This window comes from Dendrobates tinctorius, unplaced genomic scaffold (genome assembly GCF_039654945.1).
Source record: "Dendrobates tinctorius isolate UK_male_01 unplaced genomic scaffold, ASM3965494v1 ptg000314l, whole genome shotgun sequence".
In the NCBI taxonomy this organism is placed as follows: Eukaryota; Metazoa; Chordata; class Amphibia; order Anura; family Dendrobatidae; genus Dendrobates; species Dendrobates tinctorius.
This window is the reverse complement of record NW_027361981.1, coordinates 2,916,379-2,936,091: the sequence shown is the minus strand read 5'-3', so window position 1 is coordinate 2,936,091 and position 19,713 is coordinate 2,916,379. Positions and strand designations below refer to the sequence as shown.

Sequence of the window (19,713 nt, the reverse complement as noted above, 5' to 3'; positions counted from 1 at the left end):
GTCCCTTTAAGCAGATCAGTTAGAGGTGCAGCCATTGTGGCGAAGTTTGGGATAAACCTCCTGTAATATCCCACAATCCCCAGGAAGGCTTTAACTTGCTTCTTTGACAGAGGTCTCGGCCATGTTTGAATTGCCTCCACTTTATTGATTTGGGGTTTGATCTCGCCACGCCCCACTACATATCCGAGGTACTTGGCTTCTTCTCTCCCCAAGGCACACTTCTTCGGGTTTATTGTAAACCCCGCCTCTCTTAGAGCGTCAAACACTGCTTGGACCTTTTCCAGGTGAGTCTCCCAGTCCGGGGTAAAGATGACGATATCATCCAGGTATGCGGCAGCGTATAGCTTATGAGGTGCAAGGATTCTATCCATCGCCCTCTGGAAGGTTGCTGGAGCTCCCTGTAGGCCAAACGGCATCCGGACATACTGGAAGCACCCGTCTGGTGTGGAGAATGCCGTCTTCTCCTTGGCTTCCTGTGCCATGGGGATCTGCCAATATCCCTTGGTCAGATCCAAAGTGGTTATGTACCTGGCAGGTCCAAGTCTCTCGATGAGCTCATCAACGCGTGGCATGGGATAAGCGTCGAACTTGGAGACCTCATTCAGCTTCCGGTAATCGTTGCAGAACCTCCATTCACCATCAGGTTTTGGGACCAGGACAATTGGGCTCGACCAGCCGCTCTTGGATTCCTCAATGACCCCGAGCTTCAACATACGCTGCACCTCCTTGGAGATTACCTCTCGCCGGGCCTCAGGAATACGATATGGTTTCACGTTCACCCGCACATGTGGCTCGGTCAGAATTTCGTGCTCCACCACCTTTGTGCACCCCGGCAACTCTGAGAACAGGTCGCGGTTTTTCTGGAGTAACTCCCGGCACTGCTGCTTCTGGGCCTTCGATAGAGTCTCCGCTATGGTAACGGCTCCAACCTCCCCTTCTAGGTTGCCCAGCAAGCACGGAGTTACCGCTGGCTCTCTATCTTGCCACAGTTTGATAAGGTTAACATGGTAAACCTGGTATGGCTTCCGTCTTCCGGGTTGGTGGATCTTGTAGTTTACGTCTCCCAGTTTCTCCACCACCTCATATGGCCCTTGCCACTTGGCCAAGAACTTACTTTCCACCGTCGGTATTAGAACGAGAACTCGGTCTCCCGGGTTGAACTGCCTCACTCTGGCTGACCGGTTGTAGACCCTGGCCTGAGCCTCTTGTGCCTGGCGGAGATGTTCTTTAACAATGGGCATCACCTTCGCAACCCTCTGCTGCATCATTGCCACATGCTCAATGACGCTTCTGTGGGGCGTGACTTCGGCTTCCCAGGTTTCCTTGGCTATATCTAGGAGACCTCGCGGATGCCGGCCGTACAGAAGCTCGAAGGGGGAGAACCCCGTGGAGGCCTGGGGAACTTCACGGATAGAAAACAGTAAATACGGTAAGAGACAATCCCAGTCTCTACCATCTTCCTCTATGACTTTTCTCAGCATGCTCTTCAGGGTCTTGTTAAACCTCTCAACAAGGCCATCTGACTGTGGATGGTACACTGAAGTCCTCAGCTGGGAAATTTGCAAGACTCTGCACAATTCTCTCATCACCTTGCTCATAAAAGGTGTCCCCTGGTCGGTCAGGATCTCCTTCGGCAAACCCGTCCGGGAAAACACATGGACCAGCTCACGGGCTATACTCTTCGCAGAGGAGTTTCTCAGGGGAATGGCCTCAGGATAGCGTGTGGCATAGTCCAGGATGACTAATATATACTGATGGCCCCGAGCTGATTTAACTAAGGGACCGACCAAGTCCATGGCAATTCTCTCAAATGGCACCTCAATAATGGGCAGTGGCACAAGAGGGTTCCGAAAATGAGATGTGGGGGCAGTTAACTGACATGTCGGGCAGGACCTGCAATAGTTTACTATTTCCCGGTGACACCCAGGCCAATAGAACCTCTGTACAATCCGTTCCTGGGTTTTTTCCACCCCCAGGTGTCCCCCCAAGATGTGTGAATGGGCCATGTCCAACACTTTTCGTCTATAGGGGCCTGGTACTATTAACTGCTCTGCCACCTCCTCCCTTATTTTCGTGACCCGGTACAACAATTCCCCACTCAACATAAAATGGGGAAACCTTGTGTCTGCTCCCGGCTCTTGTGCAACCCCATTAATGACGGTGACATTGTTGGGCAGTCCCAAAATTTTCCCCGGCCACCCCTAACTCCGGGATGTCAGGTACAGGGGACCCTTCCTCTTCAACCCCAAAAAGGACACATAAAGGGAACTCGTCTGCCTCTGGTGGTGGCGATACCTCAGTGGGGTGGATTGGTTCCCTGCTCTTGCTAGCACACTCAGAACCCATCCCCCACAGATCCCAAAACAGACAGAAATCCCGGCCAATAATTATGGGATGCAACAAGTCTCGAACAACGCCAACTTCATGCGACTCGGTGCCATGCGCCGTTTCAATCTTCACCCTAGCCATAGGGTAGTCCTTTGCATCGCCATGTATGCACCGAACACCAATCTTTTTACCCGGGAGTATGTTTAGAGGAAAACTGGCCCTCACAAGGGTCACCAAGCTCCCGGAGTCCAGAAGCGCCATTACTGCTCGACCGTTCACCTTCACGGGACACGCTTGTGGCCCCTTGTTAGGTAGCGAGTTCACACTGCAAGCTGGATATGCGTGGTATGAACTACGGCGTCCCATGCTGCAGTCCATCTGCTCGGTGGTCTGGGGACAACGGGCCGCTATATGTCCTGGCCCATGACACTTCCAGCAAATAACACCCGAGGGGACCTTGGGCACCGCCTCCCCCACCCCTTTTGACCTTGGACGCACCACCCCTTTTTGTGACTCCGCCCCCTGCTGGGACCCCCAATATGGAATGGGCTGCTTCCCCAAGGAACCTTCCATCCCCTGGTATCTCTCGACCAGCCCAACCAGTTCATCAGCATTTTGGGGATCACCCTGGGCAACCCAAGTCTGTAGAGGTCTCGGCAGAGAATGCACAAACCGATCCATCACAACTCGCTCTACCATCTGTGCAGGGGAAGCCGACTCTGGCTGCAGCCATTTCTGGACCAGGTGCAACAGGTCAAACATTTGGGAGCGCGGGGGTTTGTCCCGGTGATAGGCCCAGCGATGAACTCGCTGTGCCCTGGTAGTCATTGTTACCCCCAAGCGTACGAGAATTTCCGCTTTTAATTTGGGATACTCTCTGGCATCTTGTACCGTCAGGTCAAAGTACGCCTTCTGGGGCTCCCCCGTTAGGTAAGGGGCCAGTACCTCCGCCCACCGCTCTGGCTGAAGTTTTTCCCTCTCAGCCACCCTCTCAAACACCGTCAGGAAGGCTTCCACATCATCCTCAGTGGTCATTTTTTGTAATGCGCGTCTTACCGCCTTCTCGACGTCGGTGGCATCAGCCCGACCTGGGGTTGGGGCGCTCGTCCTGCCCTCCTGGATGGCGGTTGCCAGAAGCTGCATCTGCTGCCGTTGTTCCTGCTGGCTCTGCTGGAACTGCTGCCGCTGCTCCTGCTGGCCTTGCTGGATCTGCTGTAACAACAGCTTGTTGGTTTCCTGCTGCAGTGCCTGGGACTGGAACAGGTGTTTCATGAGGTCCTCCATGATTCCAGGCAATGCTTGTTGCCCCGCTGCAAACTTCACCCAGGACATGCAGCAACTGTCTCAAGTCTCTGCTGGGACCGCTGCCCGCACGTGTACCACCAATTGTGGGGATGTGACTCGCTCAGGTGCAGCGGGAGACAATCAGGAGACCGGTTCTTCCAAAGTTCATGAGGTTTATTTCTGTCATAAACCATAAAACAGCGTATCACCAAAAATAGCCTCTAGCTTAGGCAAACAAAACATAAACCTTCGTGGTTGCAGACTCAGACCGCGAGTCTCAGCACATGCTGGGAGGTGTAGTCCTCCCCACATACAGCTCCCTGGTTCAGGAGCAGGTCACATTATAAGGCTGTAGCCACACCCACGTTCCCAGCAGCTGACTGGTCACATGACTGTGACCTCACCACAGGTCCTTCAAACAAAAACAATAACAATATCTGGTATGCTTTACTTCTGCCTTACATTATGGAGATAAGCCATTTATGAGACACATATCTCCCATCAATTACACGACCCTTAGCCCTGCCACAATATGTACAAGTATATCAGAGGGCACTACAGAGATCTCTCCAATGAACTGTTTGTACCAAGGACTGTGACAAGAACAAGGGGGCATTCTCTTTTTTTGGAGGAAAGACAATTTCTGCACCAGCATAGAAGAGGGTTCTTCACGGTAAGAGCAGTGAGGCTCTGGAATTCTCTTCCTGAGGAAGTGGTGATGGCCAACTCACTGAATGAATTTAAGAAAGGAATGGATGCTTTTCTTGTGAGTAACAGTATAGAAGGTTATGAATAACAGAATATTATAGGTAGATGGTTGACCCAGCTTAGGGGAAGGAATTTTTTTCCCTATGGAGAAAATTGGCTTCTACTCTGTGGGTTTTTTTGCCTTCCCCAGGATCAACAATGCAGAACAGCTGCACTAAAAATAGGCTGTGCTAGATGGACATAAGGTCTTCCTTCAGCCTTCAAAACTATGTTACTATGATTAAAAATGGCACCAAAATTTGTCCCACAATTTCTGTTGAATGTAGAAATACACCATATATGGATATACGGTACTGCTTAGCCACACAGCGAGATTTGTGAGGGACGGAGCGCTTTTTGCCTCCTGGAGCGCAGTTTTTCCTAGAATAGTTTGTGGACGACATATACGGAGTCGTTAAGTGCTAGAAAAGCAAAATCCCCCCCCTTTAGTGACCCCATTTTGGAAATTATACCCTTTTGGGAATTTGTGACGATTTTGATTCCATGGGTGTTTTCCAGAAACAAGTAGTAGTGGATGTTGCTCAATGAAAATTTCAAACTGTAGGTTGTAGTGACCAGTACATTGTAGTGACCAGCTCATGCTTCTCGAGACATGCACTCATAAATTAGGCCAGGTTCACACTGCGTTTAACCAGCCCGTTCAACGCATAGCGTTGACGGGCTGGTTAAACAGTATAGCATAACGCAATCGCGTTATGCTATACCCGCTAGCGCTGATGATTCATCAGCGCTAGCGGTGACGGAGCCTCAGACACTGCAGCTCGCGTCCGAGGCTCCGTCACTGAATGACGGCACATCGCGAGCGCGTGCCGCTTTACGGCATGCGTTGCGATGCGCCCGACAATGGAGGGCAATGGCAGCGTTAATGGACTGCGTTACACCGCGTTATGCCGCGGAGTAACGCAGTCCGTCTAACGGACTGCCTAACGAAATTTGAACCCGGCCTTAGGCGGGCTCTCATTGCTACAAAAAGACCATACAAATGGATGCTAAATGTGGTTCAGACACAATGGGGCTCAAAAGAGAGGGGGCATTTAGATTTGGGAGCACAGTATTTCCTGAATTTCCTTTGGGGGGAAAGAAGCCATTTAGCTTTTCCAGACCCTTTGTACTACCAGTAACGTGGAAGCCCCTACAATTCTGTTAACAGATGATGGACCTGAGTGGGGACTTGCTTTTTTGTGAATTGAGTTGAAGCTTTTATTGGGAACATTTTACATAACATTTAGGATCACATTCATCTGGCGCTCTACACTGAGCACTTTAGGCCTCTTTCACACATCAGTATCAGTCACAATCCGTAGTTTTGTGAAAAAAAACGGATCCAGCAACTGATTTTGCTGGATCCGATTTTTCTCATAGACTTATATTTGCAACGGATGGCCAGGTGTCTTCATCTTAGGCCTGTTTCACACTACAGTTTTTTTGTGTCAGTTAAAATCCGCCAAAATGGCGGAAAGCGGATCCGTTGCTAACTGATGTGAACGGATGCCACCGGACCGTTTTTTTGACGGATCCGATGAATTAAGAATTTTAAAGGAACCGCAGCCGAGAGAGAGAGAGAGAGAATGAGAGAGAGAATTTTTTTTTTCCAGCCGCCAGAACAGACTTTAGGGTTAAATTTCCGGCTGAGTGAAGTCTTTCGGGCATGCGCAGTGTGAAGTGCGGATCCTGCCGGCTGAAAAAACGTTACATGCTCTGTTCGGGCATGTCGGCGGACGGCAAAATTTTGGCGGATCCGCAAAAAAACAGATCCAACGGATGGCCATCCGTCAAGATCCGCCGGTAATGCAACTCAACGGGAAAAAAACGGATCCGCCAAACAAAATGGCAGATCCGTTTTTTTTGCAAAACGGCGGATCTTGACTGATGGACAAAAACTGAAGTGTGAAACAGGCCTTACCTGAAAGGTGGGATACTACACCTCTGCACACCTGAGGTGCGTTACCTCTGTGGCGACTGGACCCTATACTTTACACATTGCATAATATTACAAGCATAATAACATTTTTATTAATTACAATTAAAGCAGTTATCAAAAGAGGTAAGTGGCAGATACTATCCCAGCCGGGGTATCTTTGTGTCCTTGTGCAGTATGGAGGACCCGCTCAAAACCTCCAATGGTGATCTTGGGTGGGCTGCAAGACATAACTGGTCTCCCCCTTAGACCAAATCTCCCCAGGAAATAGGTCGCGCTCTGGATGTCTCCAGATGAGGCAGGTTTCAACATCCTGCCTGTTCATGAATAGGTCGGGAGCCTTTTTAGAGTCCCGGATAAAGCCGTACCCCCTCTCCAGGTTGAAGCAGAGGACTCAGGCCCAACCCATTGGGTTCCAGCTTTCCAAGGGTTCCCCCCATGCCTGGATTTTGCTTCGCAAGTTGCTCTCCGCTAGGGCCATCCGCTACCTTTGCCGCTCTCTTTCTTCCTGTTCTAATTTTAAGACCTGCCTGCGGCAGAATTCCTCCACTGTCATTGGGAACCCCATAAGATCAGTCTCTCTTTCCTTCCAGCTGTGGATCGCTGGCCTGCTGCACGCTGTGGGAGGTGACTGTGGTATTGGGATCGGCTCTAATATTCCTCCCCTGGGCGCAATTTTTCAGTCCCAGGCGACGTCTATGACGACCTGGCCAGATTTGGGGTAGGTGGTAACCCAGTGGGGCCTAACAGGGCATCCCATGTCCCGGGGACGGCAGCCGTACCTGTACCTCCAGGGCTGCTGTTATCCTTTACAGGCTCCGGTGATGTGGGGGCTGGCACGGCAGGTACCGGTGACGGTGGCACCTGGGGACTGGCAGTGGGTACCGTTGGCGTTAGTACCAAGAGATCCAGGGGTCTGCTCCCCTACAGCCTGCTTCTTCCTTGCAAGAAGAGCTTGCCATTGGCGCAGACTCCTGTCCAGCTCTTCAATCGCCTGCTTCAGGTGTTCCAGGTCAACATCCTCTGAGGGGCTGGAGCCTGATTCCACAGAGCCAGGAGAGCTTTCCATCTCTCTCCCGCACTCCACAGGTCTCCTTCCGCTCTCCATCATGGCCTCCTGGTGTACTGGCTTCTTCTCCATTCTCTTTCCCACCGTGAGGCCTTTCTCCACCCCCTGGGGGTGGTGTCTTTCCTTTGCCGCCATACCAGGCCAGGATCCGGACCCCTCTGGTGGTCGGCCATGATGCAGTTGCATAGAAGTACAGGCAGGGGAAGTTCATACTGCTTTGCGCTCTTTCTTGGGTATCGCCCACGACAGCATGCCTCACCGCACACCTCATGGAACCGCCATGGCAGCCATCTTTGCAGTCCAGATCACAGTCCAATAAATTTGCTCCTTTGCACATTTTGTTTTGTCATTTCTCAGTTCAATCTTTGGCAAACAGGACCAGGTGACACCGGGCTTCAATATTCTGTTCGTGATGCCAAGTTGGAGCGCCTCACAATTTCTGTTGCGCACAGATGCCCGCTTAGTGCTACGTCCTCCAGGTGAGGGATCCAGCCAACCTCCAGGCAGATAGAGAACACCTTTTCCAGAACTCCCTGTCAGTATATGCCTTCCCTGGCCATCTCACAGTGCTGATTTCCACTTCTCTTCCTTCCCAGGACCTCACAGTCAGTGTCCCAGGCCAGCAGCCGCGAACCCTGTCGGATAACGTGCCCAGTGCATTTCCTTGATCCTTTCTGGCTGCCTTTCCAGAGAAGATAACTGTGGTAGTTGGCTGTGGTCTCAGTCTCTCTCTCTCTCATTCTGTTCCTTTAAAATTCCTACAGCGGCTGCTGCTGCTGCTGCTGCGACGGATCAGGTGCATCAGTTTTTTACAATCTGCGCAGGATTCGTTTTTTGCACACTTTGATGGATTGCGACTGATTCTAAAAACTGATATGTGAAAGAGGCCTTAATTGGATCTATTCACTATAATGAGGCAGCAGGGTTACACTGGACTCCATCTGGCCTTTATTCAGCAGTGTCCTTCTTTTCAGAAGTGCGCAAAACTGTGGTTGACCGCACTTTTATGCACACCTAAAAACACAGACACCGCCAGATCACAGGTCCTACAGCGTCCACTGTTCCTGCATCTGCCTCATTATAGGGAATCTTCCGCCGGGGGTTCCGTCTGAATTGCATATTTCAGAGATTTACACGAAAACCCTGGTGTAAGCGTTCAGCGCAGGGCGCCTTACTGCGATCTTTGGGAGGCAGAATGAACAAATCAACAGAAGGTGAAGAATTGGTTTTATTTTTTACATGCGGTATAAATGATATGGTGACTTTATTCTTCAGATCGGTGCGATTACAGCGATACCAGTCCTACACTAAAAAACACTTTTTATTGAAAAACTAGTTTTTGCCTCTCCATATTTAGACAGCTATAATTGTTCCATAATTGTTCCATATTTGGGCCAACAGAGTCATGTGACAGCTTTTTTGCATGACAAATTATTGTTTTTATTGGTACCATTTTCGGGCACATGACATTTTTTGATCGCTTTCTGTTCTGATTTTTGGGAGAAAGAATGAACAAAAAACAGCGATGCAGGAATTATTATTTTTTTTTTTATGCCGTTCTGCATATGATAAAATTATTAAGGCAGCTTCAGGCTATGTGCACACGTATGCAGAAAATTTCTGCATTACCGACTCCTTCCCAGAAAACGCGCGTTTTTTTTCCTGCAAGTTTTCCTCGCGTTTTCTGCACGTTTTTTGCGCAAAAAATGCGCATTTTTTAATGCGTTTTTTTCCGGCGCGGTCCCAGCCTCATAGAAAATAGCTAGAAATGCGGAATTTTCCGAAATTAAGCGTTTTTTTTTAAGCCTTTTATTTGGTAAAAACACACAAAAAAACGCAATGTGTGAACACAGCCTTATTGTTCGGGTCAGTCCGATTACAGCCATTACACATTTTTCTCATTTTTCTTTATGTTTTGGCATTTTGCAGAAGAAAAACTATTTTATTGAAAAAATAAAATTTTTTGCATAGCTTTATTCTGAGAGCTATAACTTTTTTCTTTCTCCACTGATGGAGCGGTGTGATGGCTTGCTTTTTTTGCTGGACAAGATGACGATAAGGTGAAGCGAGCGACAGGAGAGAAAGCTCAGCTCTGCTACACCAGCACTGCCAGCCGTCCACCTTATTAGTCCTTCCCAGGTAATCAATGTATTATATGGCCATATTTCAGCCTTATTTACCGGGATACTGTGGCCAAGATTTTGGACCTATCAGATGCCATTGATAATTAGTATTGGATAGTCACTTTGTCATTTTTTTTTTTAGAATACTACTGTATAGCAGTAATTTATCAGGCTATTCAGCATAATATAGTGGCTGAATATACTGTATCTAGATATTGGTGGTCCTGCCATTGTGCCTCTCCCTCCTCTGGTTGGAGGTTTTAGCCCTGGCCATTTTAGTATCCATTCACAGTTTTTAATTCCTGAATAATAAAATTGATTTTTTTGAACTTCACATTTGTTGGATTCTCTTCTGGTCTAGAGGCAACCTGCCACAGTAGACACATTTTGTGTCTGACAGCTGCTAGCCTTTTGGCCATATAGGTATTACCCATTTGTAGCATGCACGATACATGCCAGTGAGCAGCAGGGGGCGCCAGCAGCCTGACCACACTGTGCAAGGTTCCATTCATTCCAAAGAAGAACCAGGGAAGGGGGAAGGAGGGGCTGGGAATTATTTCCTGAGTTGAGTGCTGGGAGCTGGAGGAGCTTCCGGCTGGTGCTGCTGCCCGTGTGGGGGAGAAGAGGCGAGCAGGCAGCCAGGAGTGCGGACGGGCGAGTGACAGCGACCTCAGGCATCCCAGGTAAGTGAGCCTGCTGCAGGCGCGACACCGGGACCCGTCATCGCTCTGGCAGGGATCTGTAAGGGTTGTCACAGGGATAGTGTGTCTGGCTGTGGAATGCAGTAGTGGGAGCTGCATTACTGGGAAATGTCACCGGTTTGTCATTTATTTGTCACCGGTGACCTTTGTCGTTCGCATTCTACTCTCCGGGTTCAGTGTTACGTTGCGGTTATTACGGTTACTTTGTATATATTATATTATGAGTTTTTGCTAAATAAAACTAAACTGGCGCATAGACGTACAGCGATGCCATGCACAGAAATTGGCCAGATCCAATGACCCCGGTGTCGGAGACCGTATGGCAATACCCGTCCCAACGTTCCGTAGATCGGCGTCCAGTAGCCCACTATGCTCACTGAGCATCCGGCTGCTGGAGCAAGACTCTGGAAGGAGCAGAATCTACAAATGGCAGGAATGTATGGCCTCGGGGCTGGGAGCATGAAAGGACGACATGGTTTCTTAGCAGATCCACCAGCGCTTTCAACATCCCTCTTCTGAACACCTTTCATGTAGAGATGTGAAAGGCGAGATTAACCCTTCGCGCCACCGGTTCTCGCTCGATTACGAGGGCGTGTAAAATTCACCGGTCTAACGAAGCTTCTACGGGAAAACGTGTGCCGAGAATGTCCTTGATAGACGACGTCTATGGATTGGTGACGTCGTATCGGCATCCTGTAAATCCTGATAGAAAAGGGAGGCAGGGGATTAAATACGGTGCGCCTTAATTATAGAGGAGCATCAATGTCTACGATGTCTGGATACGTAGTTATTCAAATAGGAACATGGTTCTGTCACCCGTCATTATGCTGCAGATGGCTTTTCTAGCTGATTTGTTCCATTCGTTGGTACAGATATGGAGGTGGGGAGGACAGACGGGTTCGTGTAACAGGTTATTATAATGTATGAATATAAATGGTGACATGGTGTAAAATGCTGGCAGCGTACAGGAGGTAAAGCCTCGGGAAATGTGACCGCTATACCCAGTCACTGATGACACTTGGGTCTGGGGGTCAGGTGTTTCTGTCTCAGGGGGACCATAGTGCAAAACGTACAGCAAGGTCCACAGTCATTTTCTAGTTCCCCATAGAAAATCGGATGGTGCACTATTTGTGTCGAATGTTTGGCATCAGATCAAAATAATTTCTAATAAGCCTTATGGTGGTGGACATCCATCAATAAGACATCCTCCCACCATATGACAAAATGAACAATTGGTGGAGAAAGCTTGAACTTGATGGACCCAGGTCTTTTTTTTTTTCAACCTTTGTAACTATATATGCCTTTATTATAGTGTAATTTACTAATTGTTTTGAAATAAACCATTAATAATACTTAACTTTTTGGTGGGTTCTTAGGGCTGGAGAGCAATGATGAGCGAGTACACTCGTTGCTCGGGTGTCCTCCGAGTATTTTGGCGTGCTCGGAGATTTAGATTTCGTCATCTCAGCTGCATGATTTGTGGCTGCTAGACAGCTTGAATACATGTGTGGAATTCCTGTTTGTTAAGGCCTGTTTCATATTTCCGTTTTTTTAATCAGTTGCAATCCGCCAAAGATGGTAAAAACGGATCCGTTTCCGTTGTGACACCAACGTATGTCACTGGACCGTTTTTTGACGGATCCGCTGAAGCAGGAAATTTTAAAGGAACCGTGTCCTGGAAAAGGAGAGAGAGATGTTTTTTTTTTTTTTTCCCTGCTTCAGGGCCTTTCTGGAACGCTATTCAGGGTTAAAAACCCTGGCAGAGCAAATCTGGCGGGCATGCGCAATAGAAAATAGCGGACCTTTGCTCTGAAAAAACGTTTCAGAGTCCGTCTCCTCCGCCTGGGAGCGGCTACAATTCTCACGGATCCGTCATAAAAAAGGATGCGACAAACGTCAGTCAAAATCCGCCGCTAATGTAAGTCTATGGGGGAAAAAACGGATCCGCCAAAAAAGGGGCCGATCCGTCTTTTTCGAAAAGTGACGGATTTTGACTGAAGTCAAAAAACAGAAATGTGAAACAGGCCTAAGCAATTCTCACATGTTTTCAAGCTGTCTAGTAGCCGCAAATCATGCAGATGAGACGACGAAATCTAAAGGACACCCGAGCAATGAGTATACTCGCTCATCACTACTGGAGAGTTTATATACAGTATTCACTACCAATAAATACAGGGATCAAACATACCAGTCATCTTGTAATCAAGATTATTTAACCCCCTCATTGCAAATTTGGTTTATTAGTGACATTTCCAAACTTTCTGCTGTTTACAATAAACGAATAAGACAAGAACAATAAATCGCTCAACACGACTAATATAACGAGTGATTTGTCCGGATTCAACTCAAAATTCCACTTTGACCAGAGTATTATTGAGCCCCTTTATGAGTCTGGCATTAATTCTCAGGAGAGAACCTTTCTCTGTTCTAACCTGCTGCAGACGTGATGCTTAGCCGGACAGCGGCATCCGGAGGAATCTCGGCCCTTGCTTCATGGGCAATGGGCTCCAGTTGACTATTATTCTTGGGTTTGCGTGTTTGGTACAGCTCTCTTCAAATCTCATCAAAGATTGTTCTAGTTTGATTTGATTTATTGCAAACAGCAGAAAAGTTTGTAAAATTAATTTACAATGGGGGGATTGAATAATTTTAATTGTGTTTATATAGCGATTTATTTTCAACTTCAGGGACCATTTTTTCAATTCCATTCCCCGGGGCAGTTGCTGCTAAGAATTCACAGGATTTCTCCCCGGAGTAGACATGACATGATCTTAAGCCCCCGTCACACACAGCGAATCTCGCTAGCGAGATCACTGCTGAGTCACAAGTTTTGTGACGCAACAGCGATCTCGCCAGCGAGATCGCTGTGTGTGACACTGACCAGCGACCGGCCCCCCTGCCGGGTATCGCTGATCGTCCTGGAATGGCCAAGACATTTTTTTTGATCGCTGTTCTCCCGCTGACCAGCACGTATCGCTGCGTGTGACAGGCGGTAGACCAGCGATCAGCGAGCTGGCGCTGGTAACTAAGGTAAACACAGAGTTTCTAAGCGGCGTGCAGCGCTTAGAAACCCGATGTGTAAATTAGTTACCAGCGCGCTGGTGCAGGGAGCTGGTAACCAAGGTACACATCAGGTTTCTAAGTGCCGCGCACCGCTTAGAAACCAGATGTTTACCTTGGTTACCAGCTCCCTGCGCCAGCGCGCTGGTAACTAAGGTACATTGTGGGTAACTAAGCGACGTGCGTCGCTTGTTACCCGCGTGTCGCTGTCCTGATCGCTGGTGAAGCTGCCTGTTTGGCAGCTCACCAGCGATCATGTAGCGACACAACAGCGATCCTGACAAGGTCATATCATTGTCGGGATCGCTGGTGCGTCGCTATGTGTGACGGGGCCCTTAGTCGGAGATGGTATCTGATCCTTTTTTTTACTGGGAGGACACATAGATTCCTTCAATATAATGAGTGAATGTGATCAGATAAGGTGTGTCCTTGGCTTGCTCGAATACTATGTTCGAGTCCCCATGGCTGCATGTCTCTCGGCTTTTTGACAGCCGTAACACATGCAGGGATTGGTTAACAAACAGGCAATTCCTGTAGGTGTTACGACTCTTGAACAGCCGCGAGACATAAAGGTGCGGGAACTCAAACATGTTTTTCGAGCACGCCGAAGACACTCGGTTAGGACATGAGTATGCTCAGATATTATCTGAGAACATTTGCTCAAGTCATCACCTATTGTATCTCACATCATTACTGTAGCTCACTGTGAGATCTCCGCTCAGCAATGCGAAATATGACTACACAAGGTTCTGACGTGGCGCTTAAAAAAAATCTTTACTTTATGGACGAGACAACAACATGGTGAAGGCCAAGGTCCATCACCTTTACTGCAGAGATTGTGTTTTGGATTCACTTTATGCAATTGTTGCATGAACTAAAGCAAACATTTTTCATTCTTCAGGGTACAATTCTAAAAAGTAATGGTCAGTAGTTAGGATCGTTGCTTCATATTGCTCTTAATGAAGTGCAGATGTCCATTGCTGTAAAGTGCGGCTCCCCAACTAGGAGGCTTTCAGGTTTCTTACATTCCAGGTACGTTTTCTGTACCAACGACAAGGTGACCGGGGAGACGTCTACGTGTCTTAGATGTGCCACACATAAGTGAGTTTCCATACATGATCATATTCAGCAGAATGGAAGAAGTCCTCTGCATTAACTCTTCTATTTCTTTTGAATTTAGACAAGTTCTGAAATATTAATAATCTATATTTTATGTTCTATCAGTTTAAGGCTCCTAATTATAATCAGGGCTTCCAGTGGTTTTTATGTAATCATTTTACTACAGTAAATGTTATTACTATTGTGACAGTCAGTGGTAAAGTGCTGGAGGGGAGATGTTTCACTGCGCTTAATGGAGTCAGTGATATAAACCCCAGAGTTTTTCCTCCAGCACACTAAGTGTGGTGAGGGGTTATGCTAATTTTTATAAAGGGCTGGCTTTTATGTGGACATCCATAGTGCAGGAGGGAGGATGTCCACCTTATCTCCACCCCAGGGTGTGGTCTGGGGCTTAAGTAGCTGGCCTCCAAAGGCAGCAGTGTTCAGTGTCTTGACAAGAACACTCCAGAGAAGTTTGTGTTTTTTCTTATGCCTGAACCGTGGGTCTTGCTAACCCTGAGTGGGCTGATCCTGCTAATACAAGAACTGTGCCTAGTGCTGCTGTTTTGCCCAGAGGGTCATGTTTACTTTGTGCTTCATCTTGGTTTATTCCGCAACTCAATAAACCAAGTGCATTCCCAAAGCCTCAGTGTTCCCATGTCTACCTCCATGTACAGCCGAGTGAGCCGATCTACCACACTATTTAATAGCCGTTTATAAATGAATCGGCGTCCGAGGCTGGAAAAATAGAGGCGTCAAAGTTGGAGTCAGAACCTAGTCTTACCGACTCCACAGTCCTGTTTATGTAATCACTAGTAGTTATAGCATCACATCATATTATCGGCGCTACGAGTTACAGTATCATTGACTCTTGGCACCAAGGTTAGGAGCCTGACACTTGGCTAATGGAGAACTTATTTGGACTGTGGAAATGCACTTTCCACTAAGTAATAAGGCTAAACATCATTGCGGAAGTTGCACTTTATTAATATAAATTCTGAGGATGTATTATATTTGATAGTGCACTGTAAACCAACGTTACATTTTTCTCTTGATGCCCCGTTACATTTTGGTTAGAAGCAATGCATCATATATTGCCGCCTTTAAAATAAAAATACTAAAGTTGGAAATAGCTATTCTAACAATTAAAGGGACATAGACGTCTCCTATGTTTGTAAACCAACACTCGACACCTCCTCCCGCAACCATGATGTCTGAGATCAGCAATCACCATCCACTGATTATTAGGAAGCATGAGCAGTGCTATAAAGGGTTATTTTAGTGTTATATTTAAAGGGCCACCAGCACTTTTAGATCCACAGAGCATAAGTCAGTGTTTGCCTGCAATCATGACGAGACTGGACGAAAGTGGTCCTAAATCAGATACCTCTTTGTGCTCAAATTAGGAGTTTTTTTTGTTGTTGGCTAATGCTGAAAGTAGCAGGTAGCCGGGGTGGGTGACACTTAATTAGCTTTACTTGTTAAAAATAAAGCTGGAAGGCAACTGCAGGAGTATTACTGGCCAATAACAGTCACCTGAGGGTGTGAGATCTTTACATCCTGCCCAGACAAGACTCTAGAAGCCCATTTAGACAAGTCAATACCTGTCCATCTGTTACTCATTTTCTGGCCTGTTCAAATGGGCCGACAAAATCTGTATGGGGAGTAGCGCCGGGCGTCAATACTTGTGGAACTGCTCCATCTTCTGATAGTGGCTGCTGCAGGGTACTGCACATCCATCTCCTATTGATTTGAATAGGAGGTGGATATGCAGTACCAAGCCTCGGCCAATACTAGAAGACAGCAGCTCGACAAGTGACTTCTTCCAGCTGGCGCCGCCGACACAGATAACATCTGATCGACTGGGCTTCCAGGAGTCGGACACCCTACAATCTGTCATTAATTACTAGTGATGAGCTAGAGTGCTCGGATGAGGTGTTATCTGAGCATGCTTGTGTGCTAATAAAGTATCTTCAGCGGGCTTGAATACTATGTTCTAGTCCCCACGGCTGCATGTCTTGGCTGTTCAGAAGCTGCAACACATGCAGGGACTGCCTGATTGTTAGATAATCCCTGCATGTGTTGCGGCTGTTGAACAGCCAAGACATGCAGCCGCGGGGACTAGAACATAGTATTCAAGCCCACTGAAGATACTTTATTAGCACACGAGCATGCTCAGATAACACCTCTCATCACTAGTGATTACCTATCAGAAGCTTAAGTCCTCAATATCATAAGTCCAGAATAACCCCTTTAATAGAATATTGGAGTGTACATACAGAATTTATATTTTCTGGTATGATTTGCTGTTTCTACGAAAATGTTAGTGATTAAAAAATAAAATCTTGTTCAGCATGGCAAAGTTAGCGTCTTTCCATTTTGGACTCAATACTTGATTCCAGCTGGAAATTTCTTGGCGTTTTGCACAAAGCAGACTAATGGCGGACATCCATGTAGACACAACGTCCATGGTCCACTTATCCTATCAAATACAAATAACAGGAGAACTTTTACATCTATTTGATGTTACGTTATGCTACATTTTTCCTTTAACCCTCACCACTTTCTTCCATAATGTCACAGTGAGACATGACTTGTATGTAAAGCTATTTGGTGAAGAATTACCTCACCACCACATAGCAGGACTGGAAAGCTGTGAGGTCAGGAGACGCTCCAGACATGGGGCAGGCAGTGTAGGAGGAGAGGGAACGCTGAGATCTGTAGAGTAACGTTAGTGCCAGCAGGACATGCCTGGATGCCTTAGATATTTGACCCCTCTATTTGAGGGAATGACGTACAATGTTGTTGTTTTTTTAGGAAATAGTCTATGTAGTGTTTCTGTATTCACCTATAAGAAATGTCCTATATATTCCAACACAATGCAGGAACGCACAAAATTCTAACATTTGTTTACATGTAATATATGCGGAATGGAGGTAGAGAAATCCCTGCTCCGAGGGTTTTCCTTTGGATACTGATGCTCATTTTGCATCCAGTCACAGTGTGTCCCCTCTGCAGGCGGCCATTGAAAAGTAACATAGTTATTAAGGTTGAAGGAAGACTGTAAGTCCATCTAGTTCAACCCATATCCTATCCTAACTTGCTCTAAATTGTTGATCAAGAGGAAGGCAAAAAAAACCCATGTGGCAAACAGTAAGCTTCACATTGGGGAAAAAAATTCCTTCCCGACTCCACATACGGCAATCAGACTAGCTCCCTGGATCAACGCAATATTAAGGAAACTAGTGTATATACCCTGTAATGTTATGAATGGGTCACCGAGGAGGATGGCATTAACAGGCTAAGCCACCAGAAGACCAGAGAGGTTGGTAACTAAGCGGATTGCAGACCCCTGATCCTATCCGCACAACTAGCAGTAGCCGTGGAGAGTACCTACGATGCCCTAGACGCTTTGTCACAGCCAGAGGACTATCTAAGCCTAAAGACAGAAAGATGAAATCTAAACTGCCCCGGAGCAGACCCCAAAGGAATAGACAGCCCTCAAACATATATTGTCGGTGAGACTAGATGAGACACAAACACAGGCAGAGAACAGACTGAGCAATTGGTTGGGCACAAGCTGTCTAGACAGGACAAGACAGAAAAAGATACTGTCTGCAATCACGCACAAAACCCTGAAAAAGTCCAACACTTCTGATATACAAAAAAACCTGAGATCGCACGATCTCACCCCCGCTAGATCAGCACTCTGGTATAAACTGGCAGCAAGCAAAAAGATACATAACAGGAGACTGAACAAGCTGCAACATATGAAGCAGAGCCCAGCGCTTCCCCCAGCAGGGAGCACGGTGAACCCTAGCAGCAAAACAGAAAGCAAAAGAAGACACAACAAGATTAGATGCAAAGGATTAGCAAAAGAATAACTTAGCTGAACATGCAGATCAGGCAGGGGACAAAAAAGCTCCAAATGCACACAGAGGAAAAAATCACCAGCAACCTGCAAAAGCTGCCAGCTCCATTATATGCTCCCAGCCAGCAATCCCAGATTCCCACTTATCATCAGGCGGAGAACCTCCATCCACCTGGCCAGCTCCACTACGCTCAGTTATCACCAGAGGGAGCAGAGGGAACTTTGGCTCAGAAATCCGAGCAAGGGAGTTCACAACACTGTAATATTATACTTTCCAAGAAAAGCATCCAGGCCCCTCTTAAATTTTAGTAGGGAATCACTCATTACAACATCATATGGCAGAGAGTTCCATAGTCTCACTGGTCTTACAGTAAAGAATCCGCGTCTGTGATTACGCTTAAACCTTCTTTCCACCAGACGTACAGGATGCCCCCTTGTCCCCGTCTCAGGTCTAAGAGTAAAAATATCATTAGAAAGGTCTTTGTATTGTCCCTGCATATATTTATACATTGCAATAAGATCACCCCTAAGCCTTCGATTTTCCAAACTAAATAACCCCAAGTGTAATAACCTGTCTTGGTATTGCAGACCTCACAGTTCCCTAATAACCTTGGTCACTCTACTCTGCACCCGCTCCAGTTCAGCTATGTCTTTCTTATATACCGGAGACCAGAACTGTACACAGTATTCTAAGTGTGGTCGCACTAGTGACTTATATAGAGGTAAAATTATGTTCTCCTCATGAGCATCTACTGTATGCCTCTTTTAATGCATCCCATTATTTTATTTGCCTTTGCAGCAGCTGCCTGACACTGGCCACTAAATGTGAGTTTGTTGTCCACCCATACACCCAGGTCTTTTTCAGTGACAGTTTTGCCCAGTGTTTTACAATTAAGCACATAATTATACTTCTTGTTCGTTCTACCCAAGTGCATGACCTTATATTTATCCCCATTAAAACTCATTTGCCATTTATCAGCCCAAGCTTCTAGTTTACATAAATCCTCCTTAGTATAAAATTGTCCTCCTCTGTATTGATTATCCTGCAGAGTTTAGTGTCATCTGCAAATATTGAAATTCTTCTCTATGCCCCCTACAAGGTCATTAATAAATGTTAAAAAGAAGCGGGCCCAATACTGACCCCTGTGGTACCCCACTGCTAACTGTGACCCAGTCCAAGTGTGCTCCATTAATAACCACCCTTTGTTTCCTATCCCTGAGCCAGCTTTTAACCCACTTACACATATTTTCCCCTATCCCCATTGTTCTCATTTTATGTATCAACCTTTTGTGTGGCACCGTATCAAAAGCTTTTGAAAAGTCCATGTACACCACGTCCACTGCATTCCCTTGGTCCAGTCCGGAACTTACCTCTTCATAAAAGCTTATTAGATTAGTCTGACAGGAACGGTCCCTTGTAAACCCATGTTGATATTGGGTCATGAGGTTATTCTTCAGATACTCCAGTATAGCCTCTCTTAGAAAACCCTCCA

At 46.9% G+C, this 19,713-nt stretch overlaps 1 protein-coding gene across 10 annotated transcripts in view; it reads left to right on the top strand.

Moving 5' to 3' along the window:
- Positions 1-9,954: 9,954 nt before the first annotated feature.
- The window catches only part of APBB2 (amyloid beta precursor protein binding family B member 2), a 432,059-nt gene continuing 422,300 nt past the window's right edge, over positions 9,955-19,713 (top strand). For 9 of the 10 annotated variants that reach the window (XR_012227058.1, XM_073561132.1, XM_073561128.1 and 6 more), the window contains exon 1: positions 9,955-10,173. The gene's annotated coding sequence lies outside the window, so the exon portion shown is untranslated. The remainder of the gene's footprint in view (positions 10,174-19,713) is intronic. The other variant, XM_073561134.1, reaches the window with a different exon arrangement.